At 39.3% G+C, this 23,450-nt stretch overlaps 1 protein-coding gene across 6 annotated transcripts in view; it reads left to right on the forward strand.

Annotated features, from left to right (window-relative positions):
- The first annotated feature begins 2,290 nt into the window (after positions 1-2,290).
- FER (FER tyrosine kinase) overlaps positions 2,291-23,450 on the forward strand; it is a 470,546-nt gene continuing 449,386 nt past the window's right edge. For 4 of the 6 annotated variants that reach the window (XR_006608698.1, XM_004761299.3, XM_004761301.3 and 1 more), the window contains exon 1: positions 3,128-3,326. The gene's annotated coding sequence lies outside the window, so the exon portion shown is untranslated. Of the gene's footprint in view, positions 2,365-3,107; positions 3,327-23,450 lie in introns of those variants that run through there. The other 2 variants (XM_045087150.1, XM_013060833.2) reach the window with 2 other exon arrangements.

Genomic DNA, 23,450 nt, shown 5'->3' on the forward strand with positions numbered 1-23,450 from the left:
ATGCTTAGTTTATACAGTTAGCAGTCACTACAAAATACATATCAAACATTAACCTTGTTATCATTTCTGATTCTATTAAAATGTATTTGTAGTTCAGCAATTAGGTATCATCTAATCTGAGATCATTTTTGAGAACAAATTAAAAACTAAAATATAACAACTTTCCTTACCTTCCTAGTCTCAGTATTTTGGGCATAAGTATATGAGGAAATAAAATTAAAAATAAAATCTTCTTCCAACCCAGAAATCCTTTTCACAAAGGTAATGAAGGAATAAAACACAGCATTAAACCAGAATGTGATGTGCATTACAGGTGATTAGGAAAGAGATTGTAAAGACAGAAAAAAAATTTCACTTCTTTGTATCGCCAGATTAACAACCCACTACATACGTTTTCAAGATAAACAATAACCCCTTCTCAAATAAGAGGCCTTGACAATACCATTTGCACACATAATTCATCTTAATTTTATTGTGTAATTGCGGTGACCATACTGTGTTAACCACCTTTATCCAGAGGAGAAACAACCTTCTTTTATCTTTATGACAGAAGGTAGTTTTGCAAATTGGAGTGATTTTCCCACTGAAGTTAGACTCTTAGTTTCCCATGGAAAGTGGGAGCTATCCCCCTTTGCTTTTTATGGCAGTATAATTGACATATTATATTGGTTTCAGGTTTACAACATAATGATTTGGTATTTGTATATATTGCCAAAGGATCACCATGTTAAGTCTAGTTCACATTTGGAACCATAACATAGTTACATGAATTTTTTGTTTTTGTTTTTAACTTGTGATGAGGACTTTTAAGATTTTCTACCTCAGCAACTTTCAAATATTTAATATAGTATTATTAACTATATATATACACCATGGTGTACATAGTTACATACCCATGGCGTATTTATTTTATAACTGAAAGTTTGTGCCTTTTGATTCCCCTCATCCATTTCAATCCTACTCCCAATCATCAATCTGCTCTTTGTATCTGAGTTATTTACTTATTTATTTTTAAGATTCTGCATAAGGTAAGTGCCTTGGGTATTTGTCTTTCTCTGTCTGACTTTTTTCACTCAGCACAATGTCATCAAGGTCCATTCTCAAGGTTGCAAGTGACAAGCTTTTGTTCTTTTCTTCTGGCTGAATCATATCTCATTAGGTGTATGTGCATCTGTCTATCTATATAGATATTTATATCTGTATATCATATTTTCCTTATACATTTCTGGGAACTGGTATGTCTGTTGATTTCCTATTTCAGAGTGATATCTTGATTATCTCCCAAGTCTTTTTTTCTTTTTAAAGATTTTAAAAAATTTATTTTATTTGACAGAGATCACAAGTAGGCAGAGAGGTAGGCAGAGAGAGAGGGAAGAGGAAGCAGGCTCCCTACTGAGCTGAGAGCCCGATGCGGGGCTCCCCTCGGATCATAACCTGAGCCGAAGGCAGAGGCTTTAACCCACTGAGCCACCCAGGCACCTCTCCCAAGTCTTTAAAGACATTTCTGGAGTGTAAAGCTGACAAAACATTAGCTGAGGGAGACCCAACTAGTTTTAAAAAGGACGTTTATACATATACGATTCAAAGAAACAAGAATGTATTTAACAACTACAGGTTTTCTAAAGCAAATGTTGCCTGGGTGGCTCAGTGGGTTAAGCCGCTGCCTTCGGCTCAGGTCATGATCTCAGGGTCTTGCGATCGAGTCCCGCATCGGGCTCTCTGCTCAGCAGGGGCCTGCTTCCTTCCCTTCCCCTCTCTCTGCTTGCCTCTCTGCCTTCTGTGATCTCTCTCTGTCAAATAAATAAATAAAATCTTAAAAAAAAAAACAAAACCAAAAAACTAAAGCAAATGTTGAGAAAGGAAATCTCTTCTCACATTTTTAAGAAGAATTAACTCATTATTATTATTATTATTTGTTTTTACAGCATGTTTTGCTTTCTCTTGACTTTGAAACAGTGGACAAGAAAGTCCAATTTACGATTTATGTGTAGAGCTGTTCACTATGGTTAAACAACTAACACTGTCGGAATAAAAGTATTCATCATTCTTTTTTGGCTTCCACATAATCCAAAATTTTAGATGGGGAGGGTGGAGATGGAGGTTGACATTAATTTGCCCCAGGCAAAGAAAGTGGTTCAACCAATGTACAGGATACAATGCCTTAAAAAAGTCGGCTGCAGGAACACACCCTCCATTAGTGACTAATAACACCTATCATACTGTTACAGATCACCTAGTTATCTTTGTTTAGCTCACATTACTTATTTTCCACCAAATTCTTTTGGTGAAGGACGCTTCTGAAACAGTCTCCACTGGCAGAGCAAACCAACTCGGGTTCTTCGCGCTTTCTAGACTCTGGAAGAGGTAAGGGCTTATTATTACATGGGACCACTCGTAGGGCCTGCTTTAGGTTTAACAGCATCCATCCCAATTCCAGCATTTAGTGTCTAACCCTCTTTTTAAAAAGACAGTCTGAGGCACTGGGAATTACAGGAATGAGAAAGGCACAGTTCCTGCCTTAGCCGAAAACCATTCTAAAAGTATCAATGTACAGTAAAAGGTCAATGAGTCTGAGCGTAAAAGTGCGTATTCAGGGGTGTGGGGTCCGCGGCCCCAAAGCAGCTTCGGTTCTTTACGATTCAGCTCCCGGGCTCGCCCAGCACCCCGCGGGCACACTTAACATTTTAATCACGCCTCCGCCCCCACCCTCCGAATTCCTTTCCGGCTGCCGACCCACGGGGTAGTCCCTTCCAGGCGGCCCCAGCTTATCAGCCCCTGGCCCGGCCACTTCCCGGTCGCGGCCAGGCGAGCCTCCCAAAGTTTCCTGTGACGCCGCCGTCCGCCTCCCGCCCCATCCCGCCCTCACTCCCACCCCCGCAGCCCTGGACGCCGGGTAGAGAGGAGCGGGTCACAGGGACCAGGAGGGCAGTACGAACAGGAGGACCTCGAGACCCCACCCGAGCCGGGTAGCGGACCCAGAGGGCGGCAGCTAGACGCCCACGCCTCCCCATCGCCGCGCCCGCAGCCCCAGGTCCGCGCGCGCCCACCTGGCCTGGAGCCCGAATCCCACCCCTCCGGGTCCAGGGCCAATCGGCCGCGCCCCGCCTCCTGGGAGGTGGGGGAGGAGGGGGTTGGGGGCCGGACGGCAGCTCCCGCCTCCAGCTCGTGCCCATTGGCCGGGGCCTCGAGGGTGCCCGAAGACCGGAGTGTAGTTTGATTGGGCGCAGAGGCTCGTGACAGCGGCGCCCATTGGCTGTGGCGGCCCCCGTGACGCGGGGTGGCGACGGGCTCCCGGTTCTGAGGGGCTCCTGCTTGTCAGGTTCTAGGTAGGTGAGTTTCGCGCCGCCGGCGGCTGGCGCTGTTGCCTGGGGCAACGCCGAGGTGGGGGGGAAGTGGAGGGCAGACTAGCGGAGAACGGGGGCAACAGTCCCTGCCCGCAGGGGGGCGCCTGGGACTCAGCCCTGGCTGCGGCGGCTGCGCCGAAGGCTCTTCCTCCGCCCTCGGCCACCCCCCACTCCCGCCCCAGGCTGCAGGGTCTCCTGCCCGTTCTCCACCCGCGGCGGAGCATTCCCGGTTGGGGCTCAGGCCGGGCTGTAGACCCGGCCCGGCGAGGCCGGCCCCTCCCACCAACCCGGGACTGGAGGCTGAGGGGGCGGGTGCCGGCGCGAAAGGGCTGAGGCGAGCGCAGCAGCCCCGCCCCGTCGCCGGGTCGGTGGGCTGCGGGGTGTGGGGCGGGGTAAGCGCTGCTGTGGGCACCACCCGTCACGCCCGCACCCCCTTCTCCTCTAGCGCTCCTCTCCTGGCTTGGTCCTCCAGCTGGCGTGGCTAACCCCCAGCCCTTAGGTGTTCCCTCAATGCCATCCTACCTCTCGGGCCCTGAAGTCTTCCTTGACGCGCGCAGCCGGTCCCCAGCCCATCTCCCAAGCATCTGCTTCCCGGCCTCCCCCTTTGATCCCCCACCTTCGATTTCTGCTCCTGTCCTGGCCGCAGGTGACCCCAAGACATGGTCAAGAGAAAAACTACTTAAAGTGTGAAGCTTATGCAGCCGGGCAATTTCTGCTCCGTAATCTCATTGCCATTTAGGGTTGAGGAGGTGTTTCAGGCTTAGTTTTCTGCCTCTGTCTTCTTACTGTCAACTTTCTGAAACGCTAATTTCGGTTGGTGTTGGTAGAGCCGGGCCGGGTACGTCGTGCACAAATTAACTGTGTGGTTGTCGTATTTTTACTTTGTACGTTTTTGTGATCTTGATTTTTAGTGCTGTGCAGTCCCAAATTTAATAATTTATTAAGGCTGGTAGCCTTTCGTTTTCTTTCTTCTTAACGGTGAAAAAAAAAAGGGGCTTTATCTTTCTTTCTTTCTTTCTTTAATTCGTAAGTAGCTGCGTATATCTTTAGTGGTCTCCCTGTCAATTTGACACAAACTGTTCTAAAGGTGCAGTAGTACCATTTTCCTCTTTCCCAGGTATTTTAAGATAATAAAACAATTTCCCCAGTGAAGGCGCTGTGTATTAAGTTGTTTTACAGAAAAATTAATAAAAAGCCAAAACTATTTCAGTGATGAACACTTTAACCTATGGAATGGGAATAGGATTTGAAAAAAACCTTGCAAAATGTAATTATTTCATGAATGTAGTGTGGTAGTCTTGGTATACCTTTATAGTCCTTAGAAAGAAATATTCAAGAAGCACTCATTTGTCAGAATGCAAAGGAAGACTGAATGTAATCTTTGGTAATCCAGGAATCATTTTTGCTAGTACTCTTGAGCCAAGAGAACTATACGTCCAAAGATACTGAGAGTATATTAAGAGAATAGGTAGACATTAGTGGAAACCTTCCCCGGTTTTTTACCTGAAAGGCTTTTGGTCAAGATCTGTTTCTTTTCTGCACTGATGGTAGGCAGCATTAGATACATAGCAGGTAAATTATTTAGGGTCTAGTTAAGGCAGCTTCTGCACTACCTTAAAGGTTGATGTCAGTAGTTTGGAAGTAATAGCTCCCAGTTTTGGTGACAAATCACTTTCATTTCATCTTCAACTATTACATTGTTATAACTCTGGTCTGTGAACTTTCAAGCTGCCATTTAATTTTCTTTTTTATTTTACCATGAAAATTTTCAAACAATGAGGTAAGTTTGAATTGTGCAGTAACTACCCAACCACCTACACAGCAATAACAGTTCCCAGATAGCCGTTACATATTGTAAATATTAAGGAAAAGGGGACCTGAAATGATCAAATTTGAAAACTGCATAAATATATAACACACCATAATATTGTAAGGAGCTTAATTTCGACTTGCAGATGGAAATAGTGTTTATAAAAACTATAGTGATTTAATTTCCATGAGACTTACAAAGCAATCTTGTGAGGGAGTAGGAAGTCATGTTTGTACATCAGGGCCCAGATGAGCAAGTTGCATTTTGATAATAAGAAAAAAGAAGAAATCAAATAAACTTGTTATACAAATAAAAGCTTGTTTTAAAATTGGACTCCTATAGTAATAGATGATAGTTTTGTACTTGACTTTTGAATGGGCATCTTCTTCTGAGGACAGGTCTAAAGGACTGTCTTTTTGGATTATTCAGTGTTTTGATTATTAGTGTTTATCGATTATTCAGTGTGTCAATAATAAACTTTTTTTTAGTAGGACTAAAAAGCAAAGTAGAACTTTAGTGGGAACTTTTTTTAGTAGAACTGTTTCATGGACATTGAAGTAATTATCTAGAAACATTTAAGTCAGTATTTTGATAGGACTCAAAACTATCTTGGATGTTGTTTCATGGTGTTTCTAGAAGAATGTTTTAACCAGAACTTTATAATGAAAGAATAATAAATGAATATAAGTTCATATATATTTGTAATTTTTCCATACTTAGGAAATTTCTGCATTATTCGAATTCTGCTTTTTAGTTTTAGTATACCCTAAATGTTTTTCATCCTTAGCTCATTTATATGACTAATTTCTTAAATATTGACATTAAGAGCTATGTCTCAGAATCTATAGATCTTAGATTGTCTTTATACTATTTCTCCATATTTCATTTGACTTTGGCATATATGGTTATGTATTTACCACTCCACCTGAGAGATTAAAAAGAACAAGCAGGTCATAGTTTTGGAACTTCAAAAAGAATAAGATGTTTAAATATTTTTTAATTGAAGGTCCAGTTTTTTTTTTCCCTTTCACCCCCCCTTTTCTTCTTTCTTTACTATTTTTATCTTTTTAAATAAAAGTTAAATGCTTTAAGATTATCTAAATAGATTTTAAAGATGGGGTGCCTGGCTGGCTCAGTCAGTAGAGCATGGAATTTTTCATCTCAAGGTTATGAGTTCAAGCCCCATGTTGGGTATAGAACTTACATTAAAACAATAACAACAGGGGATACCTGTATGGCTTAGTCAGTTAAGCAGCTGCCTTCTGCTCAGGTCATGATCTCAGGGTCCTGGGATCGAGTCCCACATCAGGCTCCTTGCTCCGCAGGGAGCCTGCTTCTCCCTCTGCCTCTACCTGCCACTCTGCCTGCCTGTACACTTTCTATCTCTCTGACAAATAAATAAATAAAATCTTAAAAAAAAAATCAATAACAACAACAACAACAAAAGAGTTAGAGAAGAAAAGTCACCAATAATTCCATGATAGTTAATACTTTGAAAAATTACTGAAACTTTTGTTTCTTCTGTAACACTCCATTGCAGTACTATGGTTTTTATTACAGTATATCTGCACCTACACCTAAACTTGCAGTTCCAGAACTTGAAACGTGGGTACCCTAATATAAAAGAGGGTTCCACAATGGGTGTGGTGCGTAAAAAATGAATTTTGGAACACTGAAAAAAATAAAATTAAATAAAAAATAAAAAAAAGAAGAGGGCTCCAAGATCTGAAGGGAAAATGGAACACAATAAATAGAGGACAGATTAGAGTCAGAATAAGAGAAATTAGACAAGCAATTTCCCACTTTTTCTTAGTTTATAAATATAATCATAGTTCCCCATGTGAAACTGCTGTATGGCTGACAAAATATGGGACCTCTCAAGTTTTTTCTTTGTGTTCAAAATATCTAGGTCAGATGAAGTTTACTTAGTGCATTTCTGTAAAAATTTTCAGATTTCTCCATTTGGGGGCATGTCAAATATTTAGCTTTATAAAATTTATTTTATAAATTTATAAAACTATAAAATTTATAAAATTGTCATGGATGACTTGGAATTATTTCTTAAATACTTATATACTTGTCAAACAGTGACTAATATTTAGTCTTTATATCCTCACTTATTATAAGCTTGATATCATTTCCTCCTTTTGAAGGTTTTAATTAAAATACGAATATTTTTAATGTAGTGTTTTTTGCCAGGTTACAGGGTGTAGTGAAAGAAGATTCATTTCTTTTGGAGCTAAACTAATCTGGGTTTCAGTCACAAATCAGAATTTCCTTTTGTGGGATCTTGGGCAAGTTATGTAATCTCTTTAAATCATAGTTCCCTCATCTGTAAAATGAGGATGGTAAGATTGCCTCACCAGGTTGTCGTGAAGAATGAGACAATCTAGGTAAAATATCTGAATTTAGGAAGTTCTCAACTTTCATATTAATTTCCTTACATGGTACCTTTAATTTTATCTCTCTTAGTATTTCTGTGTTTATTCTACCATCCTAAAAGTCCCCAAACTTTAGACTTGGATGTTTAGTAATCTACATTAAGGAAATCGAATGACATTTGTATTTGTACAAAGGAAATAATTAGTATTATCTCCTATTAGCTGTTCTTTTATAGTTCTTCAATTGCCGTGTCTCAGTAGGGGTAATTGGAAATCAACTTTAAATGCTTTTTACCTCAAAATATGTCTAGTTTGTCTGAATTCCTGACTTATTTTTCTTTCACCTTAGATTATCATCTGTTGGTGGATGGATTCCCAAAATTCCTTTCATTTTAACCACAAATATTTACTTAAAAGTGGTACAGAAAAGCTAAATGTCACTCTCTTAAATCTTTAACTAATATTCCTCCTTTCCTTAAACTGCATTTACTTAACCTGTATAAAACTTAAGCTTTATTTTCAGGGTAATAGTACTTAAAACTCTTATGTGAGTCTTTTCCTGCTACTACTAATGTGTATGATTTTTCTTTAGGGGACTTAATATATATATCCCCATTTCAAAATGTGTATTCTATATAAGATTCTAACTCCTAAAAAACACTCACTTGTAATTTAAATGCATAGACCATGGTGTCATGAAATAAGCACTGAGCTGAATAAAGAGTTAGAAGTTGGACCACATAGGTTTTATATCTTGTCTGGCAATAAAACAAAATTTTATATCTAAGTCAATTTTTTTCCGACTCAAGGACAATATATTTATATGTATGACGTATTCTAATGTGCAGTTTCCTAGCATGCTATCTGTAATTCCATCTCACCCAACCCCCATGTAAGAAAGCATATCAGAATGCAAATGACTAAGAGTGATATCATTATGGGGATAAATTTGAATCTACTCTGATGTCTCAAGGAAAGCAAGTTATTTAAGAATGTGTATAACTATTATTAGTCATTGACAATCCTTGAAACACAGTTTATAGTACTCGTGTTGAGACCCAAGTTACTTCTACATTTTCCTGAAATGAATGACCTTCATTTGTGAGTTTTATAATGCTACAGAAGAAAAGACTGCTATATTAATTTTATGTAACCAATAATGAAGAGTCTTCATTTAAAAATCAAAATAACTGATAATGAGCATTTCAAAACACGTGAGCAATAACTCCATGGTCTTTATTGTAGATAAAATAGTATGGATTGTTCTAGAAATATTGAAGTTTTCCAGTATAAACTATTTTGCTTGCAGAAAAGCATTTCTGTAGTGGGACAAATGGTTTTATTTATTTATTTTTAAGAAAGATTTCATTTATTTATTTGACAGAGTAAGGAGTGGGGGAGAGGGACAGACCAAGTAGGGGAAACAGCAGAGGGAGAGGGAGAAGCAGATGTCCTGCTGAGCAGGGAGCCCAGGCACAAGGCTCAGTCCCAGGACTCTGAGATCATGACCTGAGCCAGAGGCAGATGCTTAACCTACTCAACCACCCAGATACCATAGCATAAATGGTTTTAGGAGAAAGGGAAGCCCTTAATACTAGAATATTTATACCCTAGGTGTTTAGTGTATAAAGATGCTCTTTACACTGATTCATTCAGAACAGTATCTTTAAAATTACATTGCTGTGCTTTTAAATACGTCATCCAGAATGGATGTAGTATATATAATATACAGGTAGAGGTGAAAGCTTAGAAAACCGATGTTTATTGAATCCTTGACATTAGCAAGTGGTATTTCTCCAAAGTTTTGTGGATCTAGGATATAACTATCTCTATAAAATACCATCAAATTTAATTGAAAATTTTAAGTGATCCCTTCAGACCCATAACAATTCTATTGTTAAGTAATTTTTTTGCTTCTAAAATGAAGTATAGATAATTTACATTACATCATTAGTATGTATTACAGAAAAGGTTCTCATTTTTTACTCTTGTGCCCTGGGGTTTGCAGAATAAGAATATTTCTGATTTGATCAGAAAGGCTGCTGCATTGTCACAAAGATGAAGAGTTATTTCTTGGACTGCAATACCTAACACTTGCTGCTATTTCTTGGATATGTTGTCCTTGGAGTTGAACACTTCTGTAGTTCTGTCCTTTCTGCTCTTTGAGTATCCAGTTTGGCAGGACTTCCCAAGCATCTGTTGCTAGCTGGTCTGGGCTTTATTTATTTATTTATTTATTTATTTTTTAAAGATTTTATTTATTTGACAGACGGAGATCACAAGTAGGCAGAGAGGCAGGCAGAAAGAGAGGGGGGAAGCAGGCTCACCGCTGAGCAGAGAGCCCGATGCGGGGCTCAATCCCAGGACCCTGAGATCATGACCTGAGCCGAAGGCCGAGGCTCAACCCTCTGAGCCACCCAGGCACCCCCCGGGCTTTATTGTTAATACCACGTTATACAAAGGAAAAGTCATTTGATTCTTAGTAGTAATCAGTTTGCATTATAACTGGATCTGTATCTTCTCTAGTTGCCATACCATTTCTTCATGAAAATGTTTATACAGTGTCTCTACCTTCTCTTTAACTATATTTCCTTCAGAATCACATGCTTTGTGTATATTTTCTTATGTGGTTAACGATTATTTCAGCTTTCATTAAGGTTTTTCAGGTTTTCTAGGAGCAAAGGAAACATTCTCTAGCAACACCTGTTTTTTAGTATGCAATCCGTGTTTTTTTTTTTTTTTTTAAAGATTTTATTTATTTATTTATTTGACAGACAGAGATCACAAGTAGGCAGAGAGGCAGGCAGAGAGAGAGGGCGGAGCAGGCTTCCTGCTGAGCAGGGAGCCCGATGTGGGACTCGATCCCAGGACTCTGGGATCATGACCCGAGCCGAAGGCAGAGGCCTAACCACCGAGCCACCCAGGCGCCCTGCAATCTGTGGTTTATGGTAGTCTTTCTAACGATGCAGATCCAGTCACTGTCACATTTCATATCCATTCTGAATTTACTCTAAATGTATATATTCTGGTAAGTATCATCACTTTGTGAGGCCTTTAACTTCCTATGTGTTGAATAAATTGGCACTACTAAAGTAGTTAAAGAGATCTAAACAATGCATTTGTCTCAGATAATTTTTAATGAAAACTTGCTAGTTCACTATTCCGATTGTTTATAAAGTTATATTGGACAAAGCATAGGGTCTTTTTTCATTTTTTAAAAAATATTTTACTTATTTATTTTTGAGAGAGAGCATGAGCAGGGGGAAGGAGCAGAGGGAGAGGGAGAGGGAGAAGCAGATTCCCCGCTGAATAGGGAACTGGATGCAGGGCTTAATCCTAGGACCCCAGAATCGTGACCTGAACTGAAAGCAGATGCTTAACTGACTGAGCCACCTAGGTGCCCCCTAGGATCTTTATCTAGGTTTATATATAACAGAAAATTTTTACAAAGCAAGAAACTGATTTCTTTCTCTGACTACTGATACATACAAGTATGTATATATGTGTATAAATAACATAACATATTGTGTTAAAATTATTTGTTCATATATTTACTTTTTTTCTTCCCTCTTGAACATTTTAACCATTGAGGTAGAAACAGTTTCTATCAGTAGAAGTTTTTGAGTAAATTACATGGATTCAGACACTGTTATGGGGGAGGGGCATTAATATTTGTTTGGTGCCTGCTGAAAGTGTTACACACTTTTTAAAAAAAGATTTCATTTATTTATTTGACAGAGATCACAAATAGGCAGAGGCAGGCAGAGGAGGGAGGGGAAGCAGGCTCCCTTCTGAGCAGAGAACCTGATGCGGGGCTCGATTCAAGAACCCTGAGATCATGACCTGATCGGAAGGCAGAGGCTTAACCCACTGAGCCACCCAGGCGCCCCTGTTAGACACTTTTTATGCATTTGTTTGATTTTCTTAACAACTCTCTAAATTGGATACTTGTTTTTTCTTTCTTTTTTTAAAGTTTTATATACTTATTTTTCAGAATGAGAGAGCAGGCACAAGCAGGGGGAGGGGCAAACAGAGGGAGAAGCATGCTCCCTGCTGAGCAAGGAGCCTGATGTAGGACTCGATCCCGGGACGGTGGGATTATGACCTGAACCAAAGGCAGATGCTTCACCCACTGAGCCACCCAGGCATCCCTAGCTTTTTTTTCCTTTTTCTATTTAATTTATTTATTTGTCAGAGACAGAGTGAGAGTGAGAGAGTGAGTGAGCAAAAGCAGGGGGAGTGGCAGGCAGAGGGAAAGGGAGAAGTAGGCTCCCTGCTGAGTAGGGAGCCCGATGTGGGACTTGATCATGATCATGGGATCATGACCTAAGCTGAAGGCAGATGCTTAATCGAATGAGCCACCCAGGTGTCCCCCTAGCTTGTTTTTTCTTTTTGTGATCTGAAACCATTGTCAGATCACATCCTATATCCTAGGAGACCCAGCTATAAAGTGTTAACTGGGTTTTGAACTTAGTTCTTTTATAGGCTAAACCTGAAATGAATGGAAATGGTAAATGTCTAAATACAGCAAACCTGGATTTGACAGCAGTTTAAATTATCTGGAAGTGATTCTAAAGGTCCGTGTTGAAATATTTGCAGTTTTGCTCCAGTGAATTATTATCAGAAGTGAGATGCTCTCGTATATGCATGACCCTAGCTAACTGCCCAATGTTTATATCTCATCTTGGCTTTGTTTATTGCTTGAGGTTGCTGTATATTATAACTTTTTTCAAGTGATCAAACATTGTTTCTTTGTAAAAAAGAAATTTCCTGAAAAAAAAAAATTCAGCTGTTGGAAATAAAGAAAAAGTAAATAAGTCTAAGGAAGTGGGAGATGTTAGCCAGAAAGTAGACATTTTAGAGTAGGTGTAAAAATGGGATGTTGAATCCAGTGAGTCTTTGACATGGTTGTGAATCAGTCCACCACACCTAGGAAAACAAAACTTGACTTGTGAAGCATTGTTACTGGGTATGCCAGCTCTGTCAAAAATTCTCATGGTTTTAGACAGATTTCTTGAAAATGTCAGGGATTTTATATTTATAAATCCTGTCCCACTTTCCTTCTCTGTCACCGTTAATAATATTTGAAAGAGATCTGACTTTATAAATAGCTGCTCCTTTTTGGAAGTTAATGTAGTTCTTACAAATATCTTAAAATATTAACTTGAACAATAGTATCCTCACTTATAGGCTAGTGTAGATGTCTTCTGAGTTTCACAGTTAATTATTACAGAAGAGTAGCTAGACCTTGGTGATGGGCTTTTTCTAAGGTTCTGATTTCTCTTTTGTAGTTTGGAGCCTGTGGTTGGATTTATCCTATGGCTGGAACTGGCATTCTAGAATCGAAGCGTCTTGGCTTAGAGACACTTGCTTTTATTATATATAGTAATACAGTTTTTGGAGGAGGACGAACGTGGTAAAGAAAGAGACATGTCCTCAAGTAGGTCTACATTATAAAAATAATTCAGAAATGTTCCGTGTAACATGAGAGTTGGGTTGTACAGGAGCAGGAGAGAGAGCAGGAGGACATATGACTCTTCCTTTTTTGGTCATGCAACAAATGTTATTAGAGTACTCACTCCATGTAAGGACTTACCTTATGGCTCCAGATAATTATAAAATAAGGAGAAGTTTCATACTGTTATCCTGAAAGAGAGTATGATGTAGTGGAAAGAGTATTCATATTAGAACCAGACCTGCCTAGGGTTGAATCACCACTACCAGTTATTTTTTGTACGAATTTAGGCAAATAATTTAATTCTTATAGCTTTAGTTTTTTTCATTTGAAAATCACCTATCAGTTTCTCTGATAAACTGATGTTAATATTAAAATTTTCAGTTCATTCTAGTTGCATGAGATCAAAACCCTACCCATACTAGCTTGGGCCACTGGCTCAAACAGGAGTGTGCTTCTTCAAATGCAGATGGTTTTAAGGGTTTGAACAGTGATCTCATGACATACTCAGTGGCTTTCTCTTGTGTTACAGGGACTTTCAGGTAGGTTTTCTCCATATGGCCCCCTCTGATGTCTCTAGGCTTACAATCCTTCAGTTTAGCAGGCCCACTGTAAAAAAACGTTTCTCTTACCCATAGTTTTAGTATAAATACTGGGATTACATCTCATTGAAGGAATTGGGTCATGTTTCCATCCTTGATGTCTGTGGTCAGAGGGATAGCAACTGATAATAGGCCAGATCTGTATCGAGGTACAAATTGCTGGAACTGGGAGTAGGAAGTATGGTCACTTACATGGTCTGAATCATGTGGACTGAGATCACTGACAGAAAGACTGCAGTGTGACTTGACTGTCGGAAGGGGCAGTGGATGCTGGGCAAGCATAACCAGGAGATTCACTATAATCCTCCCAGGGTGCATTCATACCCTTCCACACATACGCAACCTTGAAAAAATGCCCTCACCTGACTTAATGCAAATTTTTCACTTACAACTTCCAATACCTTTACACCAGCCCCCCACCAAAGGAAGGCAACTCAAAGACTCATTTAAGTACTGCATCTAACTTTAAGTCTAACTTGGGCAATTTCTCTCAGTTCTGTTTGCATAGATAACCTTAGGGTCTAGGAACTTATGGTTAAATGATAAATATAAGCAGTTGTAATAAAGCTTGTGTTCAGTGGTAGAAGAAAAATAGCATAAAGACCATAAAAACCCTCAATTAGGGAAGAGAAAAAAGAAAAACATCCCACAGAGATTTTCCATTCCATGACAAGTGCATATTTCATGATAGGTGTGGGAAGGACTTTTTGCCCTGGCAGTGGAAGAAGATTTTTGATTAGCCAATATGGGTGTTTTGGTTCTGCCACCTGGGAAGGTCTTTTTTTGTTTTCTTTTCTCCTAGTTTCAACCAAGATGAGCATTGAGAGATTCCTGTACTGGGGACTGCATTGCCTCAATGGCTCTCTTTTGATGAGATTTTGGGGTCACAGGAGCTATTTTAGAGGTTGAGCAGTAACAAATCTTTGTTGGGAGTTTCTTAGGCAATACAACTTTTTATAAACTTAGTGTTTTATTTATTTGTATTTGATCAACTTCTCTCAAGTACCTAAAGTCTGAATCCTAGTTCTTGAACAAATCATTGCCTGGTAGGCCTCTAAACAATTCACCTATCACTGTAACCCAGTGTTTCCACATCATGGGGCAGTTCTTACCTCAGGGGACATTTGGCAATGTCTGGAGATATCTTTGTTTCATAGTGGGAGGCTGGGACAGGGGAAGTAGGTAGATGTTGCTAGCATTGAGTAGGTAGATTCCAATAATACTGTTAAACATCCTGCAATGGATAGGACAGCCTCCTACAACAGAGAATTTTCCAGTTTAAAATGCCAGTAGTAGCGAGTTGAGAAACCATGTAGATCCTAGATTTCACAGTTTTCTTGTTGGCTTCTTTTTCTAGCCATTGAGATCATTGTCTCTGGGTAGTAACTCAGAGCTAATTTGTTCATGCTTCCAGGATGTGTCACAGTGGATAGTCCTTTTTTTTTTTCTTTTGAAGATTGATTTATGTATTTGAGAGAGAGAGAAAACATGAGTAGGGGAAGGGGCAGAGGGAGAGGGAGAAAGAGAATATCAAGCAGATTCTTTGCTGAGTGCTGAGTCAGATGCGGCGCTTGATCTCCTAACCCTGAGTTCACGACCTGAGCTGAAACCGGGAATCAGGTGCTTTACCGACTGAGCCACTCAGGCACCCTGTGGATGGTTCTTTATAATAAGTAAATATGCTAGGGTGCTTGGGGATGGGACTGGAGCATTAGGCTTCTCTCATATTTTGTTTTTGTGTGGTTAAATGCTCTAATTTTAGTTTAGGGATATTTAATTTTCATCCCTGTAAATTGCAAGATTATCAGCTGTCTTGGATTTGTAATGAAAGACTGAAAGATTTTCTTTTCTTTTTCTTTTTTTCTAAAGGTTTTATTTACTTATTTGACAGAGAGACACAGCAAGAGAGGGAACACAATCGGGGGAGTGAGAGAGGAGGAAGCGGGCTTCCTGCTGAGCAGAGAGTCCGAAGCAGGGCTCAATCCCAGGATCCCGAGACCATGACCTGAGCTGAAGGCAGATGCCCAGTGACTGAGCCATCCAGGTGCCCCAAGATTTTCTTTTATTAAGAATTTACTCTGTGTGCCTGGGTGGCTGAGTCAGTTAAGTGTCTGCCTTCAGCTGGGATCATGATCCCTGGGTCCTGGAATTGACCCTGTGTCAGGCTCCCTTCTTAGTGGGCAGCCTGCTTCTCCCTCTCTCTAGGCTGCTCCCCGCTGCTTGTGGTCTTTCTCTCTCTGTGTCAGGGGGAAAAAAAAAAAGACTTCACTCAAAGTGTGCTTCTTTTTAAAATGACCTTACTGAAGGCTGTGGCATAGTTGACAATATATCAGTATACTAACATTTTTTTATTAAGTATCCTATCCTTAGTTGGCCCATAGTCCAGTTTACAAGAGGTGGCAGTTTGCTGGCAGCTTTGCTGATTAAGGATTGTTGACTTCTCGTCCTACAATAGAGGGATACCAAGTACCCTCCACTTTCTGCTATTGACTCAGTTCCACATTTTAGGGCTGTCACTTGTATTACCTGATTTCTGGCATAAATTTTATAATTGTCCAGTTTCTTTTATATTGTAGTCTAGAAAACTAGTTAAAAAAAATTAATCCTTCCCATATCTGTAGGTGGCACTTCCATACTTGTTTTTTTTTTTTTTTTAAAGATTTTATTTATTTATCTGATAGACAGAGGTCACAAGTAGGCAGAGAGGCAGGCAGAGAGAGAGGAAGGGAAGCAGGCTCCCCACTGAGCAGAGAGCCTGATGTGGGGCTCAATTCCAGGACTCTGGGATCATGACCTGAGCTGAAGGCAGAGGCTTTAAGCCACTGAGACACCCAAGCGCCCTCCATCCTTTTTTTTGATCAGACCCTAAACCTTGAAGTTATCCTTGACTCTTTTTCTTTTATTTCCACTATACAGTAATTCAGCATACTCTGTTGCCTTTAAAATATATATGAAATCTGACCAAGTTCTCACCCACTCTATTTGGAGTTCACTCTGATTCAACACCATCTGTCCTCTCTTCTGTGTAACTCCTAACAAGGTTCCTTGCTAGTACTTGGGCTCTCAGAAAATTAGACTCAGAATATTAGTGTCATCCTTTTAACAAGTAAGAGATAATTTCTTTCCTCAGAATCTTGCAGTGGCTTCCCATGTAACTCAGAGTAGAAGTTCAAGACCCCATAATGAGCTAGTTTTTGTGGTCTTGCTCTTCCTTCTTCATGCAGGATCTTTCTCTGAACTCAGATTTTTCTATTGTCTCTATCATGCAGGCCTCCTTGCTTGGTCTTAAATAAGTGCTTCACACTTACTATTACCCTGGACTGGAATGCTCTTCTCCAGATATCCATGTGACCTCCTTTGTTATCTCCCTTAGGCCCTTGCTCAAATATCACTTTATGTTCTAAGTCTTTGATCAACTAACATCAGTTTGTAATTGCCTCCCTCTCCCATACTTCTTGTTACCTTTTTCTGCTTTGTTTTTGCTTTTCTTTCTTTAATTTTATTATTTTTTTAAAATTTAAGTTCGATTAGTTAATATATAGTACATTATTGGTTTCAGAGGTAGAGTTCAGTGATTCATCAGTCTCATAATACCCAATGCTCATTACATTACAGCCCTCCTTAATGTCCATCACCCAGTTACCCCCCTCTACACTTTCCCCTTCTGCAACCCTCAGTTTGTTTCCTATAAGCTAGAGTCTCTTATGGTTTGTCTCCCTCTCTCATTTCATCTTGTTTTATTTTTTCCTATTATATTTTAAGGAGTTGACCTATTTTTATTGATTTTGAGGGGAGTTCTCTCTGCCTCCTGGACATGAATGCCTGTTTCTTTCCCAGGATTAGGGAGGTTCTCAGCTTTTGTTTGTTCCAGTATACCTTCTGCTTCCCCCTCCTTTCTTTTCTCTTCTCCTAGGATCCTAGTTATTCTAGTATTTCGGTTTATGGTATCAGTTATCCCTCGAATTCTCTCCTCATGATCCAGTAGTTGTTTATTTCTATTTTTTTCACCTTCTTTATTTTCCATCATTTGGGCTTCTATATCACTAATTCTCTTTTCAGCCTAATTTATTCCAGCAGTCAGAACCTCCAATTTTTATTGCATCTCATTGATAGCCTTTTTAATTTCAACTTGATTAGATTTTAGATTTTAGTTATTTTATTTTTCCAGAAAGGGATTCTCTGTTGTCTTCTATGCTTTTTCAGCTAGTATTTTTTTTTCCTTAAAAGATTTTATTTATTTATTTGAGATAGGGAGAGAGTGAACAAGCAAGAGAGAGAGAGAGAGAGCGCATGTATACCCAAGTGGGGGGAGAGGGAGAAGCAGACTCCTCACTGAGCAGGGAGCTTGATGTAAGGTTCTATCCCATGGCCCTGGGATAATGATCTGAGCTGAAGGCAGACACCCGACTGAGCTACCCAGGCATCCCTGCCCAGCTAGTATCTTTATAATCATTATTTTGAATCCTAACTCCAACATGATACTTATATCCATACTGATTAAGTCCCTGGCAGTCAGTACTGCCTCTTGTTCTCTTTTTTGAAGGGAGTTTTTCTATCTTGTTGTTCTGTTCAGAGAAAAATAGATAAATGAGAGAACAAAATACTAATATAGTAATAACGACCCCAGAGAAATATACAGTAAACAAATCAGAAGACACTTGAAACTGAAAAAGAAAAAAACTGGAAAAAAAAAGAGAGAGAATATAATCAGGCGAACAGAACAGAGCAATACACTGGATCCTGTGTGTATTTTGGTCTGTTTGTTAGAAAACTGGATCCCAAAATTGAAAAGAGAAAGTTATTTACGTATAAAAATAAAATTAAATACAATGCAAGGATAGAATGTAACTGTAAAAATGAAAATTAAAAGAAAAAAAAAAGAGTATAGGTGAAGAGTATAGGTGAATAGAACAGAACAATATACTATATTCTGGGTGTATTTTGGTCTGTTAGAAAAAACTACATCCCAAAATTATAAAGAAAGAAAAAAATATATTGTGTATATATATATATATGTGTGTGTGTGTATATATATATATATATACTCAAAAATAAAATTAACTATATTGAAAGGATAGAATGTAACTATAAAGATGAAAATTAAAAAAGACTCAAATAAAAAAAGAGATAATATCATTAGACAGGTGAAGAGAATGGAGCAATACACTAGATTCTGGGTATATTTTGGGTCAGTTTGTTAGAAGAGACTACCTCCCAGAATTTAAAAAAAAAAAAAAATATATATATATATATATATATATATGTACACACACACACATATATATAATTAAGTACAATGAAAGAATAGAATATAACTGTAAAAATGTAAATTAAAAAAGACTTAAAGAGTTGACAAAATAAGAAACTGGTTGAAAAATAAAACAAAACAAAACAAAATATTGAAAGACTGAAGAATCATGAGGAAAAAAAACATGCATTCTATATACTATTTTTTCCTAGCGCTGGAGTTTTGCAGTTCTGTGTGAGCCGTAAACTTGGTCTTAGCTGGATGTTATTACTGATCTTCTGGGGGAGGGGTCCATTGCCCTGATGCTTAGGTGTCTTTGCCCCAGGTAGATTTTACCCCCATTGGCCAGGGGGGCCAAGTTAAGTTCAAGTGACTCCGGATTGCTTTATGTGCCTTTTGTTCCCTGAAGGCTTTCTGTGCTGCTTCAGAAAATGAGAATGAAAATGGTGGCCTCCAGTCTCCAGCCCTGGACCTGAGAGTTCGGAGCTTCTCTCCTCCATGTGCCCTCAGGGAAAAGCAGTCAGTTATCCTATCTCCCTGGTCTCCCTCTGTATTCCATGCTTATCCAGTCTGTGACCCAGGATTTCTATCTCAGGCTCATGACCCCACATCAATTCTCCATGCATACTCCTGTAAGCATGCTTCTGCTCTGCTCCTGCAGGAGGAGGGGAGGGGGTCTCCCTGTGGTTCTGCTGCTTGCTGGGGCCCTGCTCCAAGAGCAGTGGCTGGACTGTGCTGCAAGGGTTCATGGTTTATGGCGACCCCGAGCTGAGAGCCCACTCCTGGCCTTGCTGATTGCAGCCAGCTTCCCTGATCTGATGTCTGGGAACTCCACCTGGTCTTCCTGTGACCTGAGGATCCTGAGACCACACTGTTCCACTTAGGATTCTGCCCTATTTTGTTACCAGAGTGCCTTTTAGGCAGGGATGTTTCTCACCTGAGCAGACTTCTGAAAGTTCCGATGTTGTGCTCTGCTGCTATATCACTTTCCAGCAACTGGCTTAGGGAGGCTCCCCCCGGCTTACACAGTTTATCTTCCCATATATCGCCTCAGATTCACTTCACTTATCCGTAGCCCCTACCTTGCAGAAAGTGGCCACTTTTCTATTTGTAGAGCTATAACTATTCTCTTCTTTGATCTCTGTTTGAGTTTGCAGGCATTCAGGGTGATTTGATAGATCTAGCTGAATTGCTGGGACCAGACAAAACTCAGGTCTCCTACTCCTCTGCCAACTTGGCGATCATTTTCTTTTCTTTTTTCAGATTTATTCATTTATTTTAGAGGGAGTGGGTGCAGGTAGGGTCAGAGGGAGAGAGTCTTGGAGCAGACTGCACTGAGTATGGAACCTGACGTGGGGCTCAATCTCAGGACTCTGAGATCATGACCTGAACCAAAACCAAAGGTGGTACACTTAACCAACTGCACCACCCAGGCCTTCTTCCTGCTTTTTCTTGATAGCACTTATCAGGACTTTATACTATGTATTTTATGTATTCATTTTGTGTTGTGTTTTTTCTTTAGAATATAGTCTAAAGAAAAGGAGGAATTTTTGTCTGAGATGTTTTGTAGGAAAGTGCATGGCACATCACTAAATAAGCTCTCAGCAAATATTTGTTGAATAAATTAATAAAAAAAGGTAATTTATTGATGCATGTAACTATTAAGTCTGAAACACTTGTAGAACTGAAATTACCCTATAGAGGGAGAGAGATTATTCATTAAGCAAATCTCTCCAGGGGAGAATGGGAAACTGTTTTTAGGTTTAGTGCCCTAGAATATAAGTAAATATAAGAAAAAAAATAAAGTAATATAAGAAATATGAGAAAAAAAATATAGGTAAATATCTTCCAGGGGAGGGAAAGAGAGGGGTTTATTTCTCCAGAGCTTATTGGAGGTCTCTGTCTTTAGGGATACATACTCTCTAGCTTCCAAGACTGGATATTGTGCAATTATTCTTGTAGTACCTTTTGCTCAGAAGCCTCTGATTATGCAGGAACATGGGAAATCCAGAGAGAATTGTTTCTCAGCAGCAATTCCCAAATTCTAGAATCTACATCTATTCACACCAGAATTCACCTGAACTCAAGTGTGATTAGATCAAGGGACGAAATATTTTCAGAGCTTTCATTTCTCTTTCCATCTCTTGGCTTTTGTTTTCTCTGGGTTGGCTCTCTGACAAGTTGGCATCTACTGCATTCTTTCAGTTTAGCAACCTCAGCCAAAAGAGAACTTTCTGATTAGTTCTGGCAACAATTTTGGGACTGAGTTTTAGTTGTCCAATTGGGTCACATATCCATTCCTGAACTCCTGCTTGGGGAAGGAAATATACTGATTATCCAGGCCTGGGTTATGTACCTGTTCTAGGAACTTTGTGCTTATTTCAGGAACCTGAGAGTGGGAATGGTTAGTGTCACTCAAACTACATGGCTTCAAAATAAGGGAAGGTAGTTCAACAAGAAAATTGGGATGCTGCTACCAAAAGAAGGGGAATATAATACAATACAGCTCTGTCACCTGTATGTACGTGCAACCCAAACTAGTTAAAAAACCCCCAACAGCATAGAATCTTGTTATATGTGTGTGTGTGTGTGTGTATACATATATATGTATATATATATATAAAATAGGTATCACTGCCTCATGCTTTTTCATCATATCATCACATCATGAACAAGAAATTTTCTGTGAAAACATGATTTTAAATGGATGAAAAATTAAATTTAAATTTATCACTTCACTTAAATTTAAATTAATCACTTATTTGGCTTACCAGAATTAAATTTTGGTTGATCACAATTGGGTGTTACCTATTAGAGAAGTAAGAGGGGTAGAGGTAGGAAAGAGAAGTATGCACCATGAGTGTGAGAGGCAAGGGAGATGCCCAAGACGTAATTTAAGACTGACTTTCAGGGTCATGCAGCTACAGGAACTGGTATGACCCTGAGAGTGAATTGCACCCTAGGCACCCCTCTTGCCTCACGAAGAGAGGCACAATTAAGGAATAGGGACTATATTTTTACTATGATTGTGAGTTAAAGATGGTAGCCTATGTAGTTGGTGAAGTTGGTGGGGAATATTAAGGTGCACAAAAAAGTAGTTATTATGCATTTTCAACTTGTCTGTAGGAATCTTTGCTGAGTTCTGATGAGGATGGCAATATTTTTGAGATAACATAAGGAATATCATTTTTATTAATAGATTTGTACTAGTTTGAAGAAAGAAATGTTCCATTTAGAAATGCTACCAAGGAAGTTGTTACTTATTTTTAACCCAAACTATTTCAATATCATATGGAAAATTGTTTTTTTTTTTAATTGAAAAATAAAAATTATAGAAACAAGTTGTGTTGGAGAAAGACAAATAACAGATGGGTGCTTTGACTAGCTTCCTTGAGAAAGACACTTGACACTGCACTGCTCAATGTTTGGCATGTAATCTTATTTGAATAGTTATCTTTCTTGTTCTTAGGTCTTTGAAAATAATTGTTTCTGTATCACAGTGAGAGGCCAGAATATGAAATTCTAGGTATTTTTAGCTTTCCTTGCTGATAGAGGAGTGGTTAAAAATACTTCAAATTAAATGGAGTGTCCTGTAATTTTGGGGTCTGTCTCTGGGGTAGAATCTGTAACATATATAATATGTACATTTATGTATGCACTCATATGTTTTGTTCTTTGGATATTTTTTTTTTTTAAGATTTTATTTATTTATTTGACAGAGAGAGATCACAAGTAGGCAGAGAGGCAGGCATAGAGAAAGAGAGGAGGAAGCAAGCTCCCCGCTGAGCAGAGAGCCCGATGCGGGACTCGATCCCAGGACCCTGAGATCATGACCCAAGCCGAAGGCAGCGGTTTAACCCACTGAGCCACCCAGGCACCCTGTTCTTTGGAGATCTTTATAAGTAATATTGTTTACTAGCTCTACAGGGCTTAACTGAAGATAAGCTATTGACAGCAGCATGATTAAAATTTTCATATTTAAGTATCATTTAAAGTCATAAATTTTGCCATTTAATGTAGAAACTCTTGTCAAAGCCCTACTTTACACCGAAGTGTACAAGTCAGGGAAAGCCATAATTTACTTTGGAAATAAATTCATTCAGTATTCACTTGTTTGATGGCTACAGTGTTCCGGGGATTGTATGAGATGCTGGCTATATTAAGATGATAATCCCTGTTCTCAATCATGTCAGAGTTTAATGGAAGAAGAGGAATGTAATATTACTCTTATTACATGTAGATTAAATTTCCAACCAGTTCTAGCTTTGGGAACCTTGCCACATCTACAGGAGAACATATGCTTGTGTAGGGGACCAAGAACGGACCTTTTTGGAAATGAATAAAAAGCTTAGAAGAGTAGGAGACTTGGAAGGTATTCCTGACATACTTTGTTTGGCCAGTTTCCTGACCAGAGGAAGGAGTTATCTTATTGATAACCTCCATGAAGTGTCCTTTGATTCTTGAGAAAGCCAAGGAAGTGGGGGAAATGACAGGAAATAGAATAGGCAAACATTCTTATAACCAAGAAGTCAGGATTAGAAATACAAGGGCCTGAGGCAGAAAATGAGATTTGGTAACAGAGCTGTAAATGACATATATTGACATTAGTA

The sequence above is a fragment of the Mustela putorius genome, unplaced genomic scaffold, assembly GCF_011764305.1.
Source record: "Mustela putorius furo isolate JIRA1106 unplaced genomic scaffold, ASM1176430v1.1 tig00001063_pilon_pilon_pilon, whole genome shotgun sequence".
Lineage (NCBI taxonomy): Eukaryota > Metazoa > Chordata > Mammalia > Carnivora > Mustelidae > Mustela > Mustela putorius.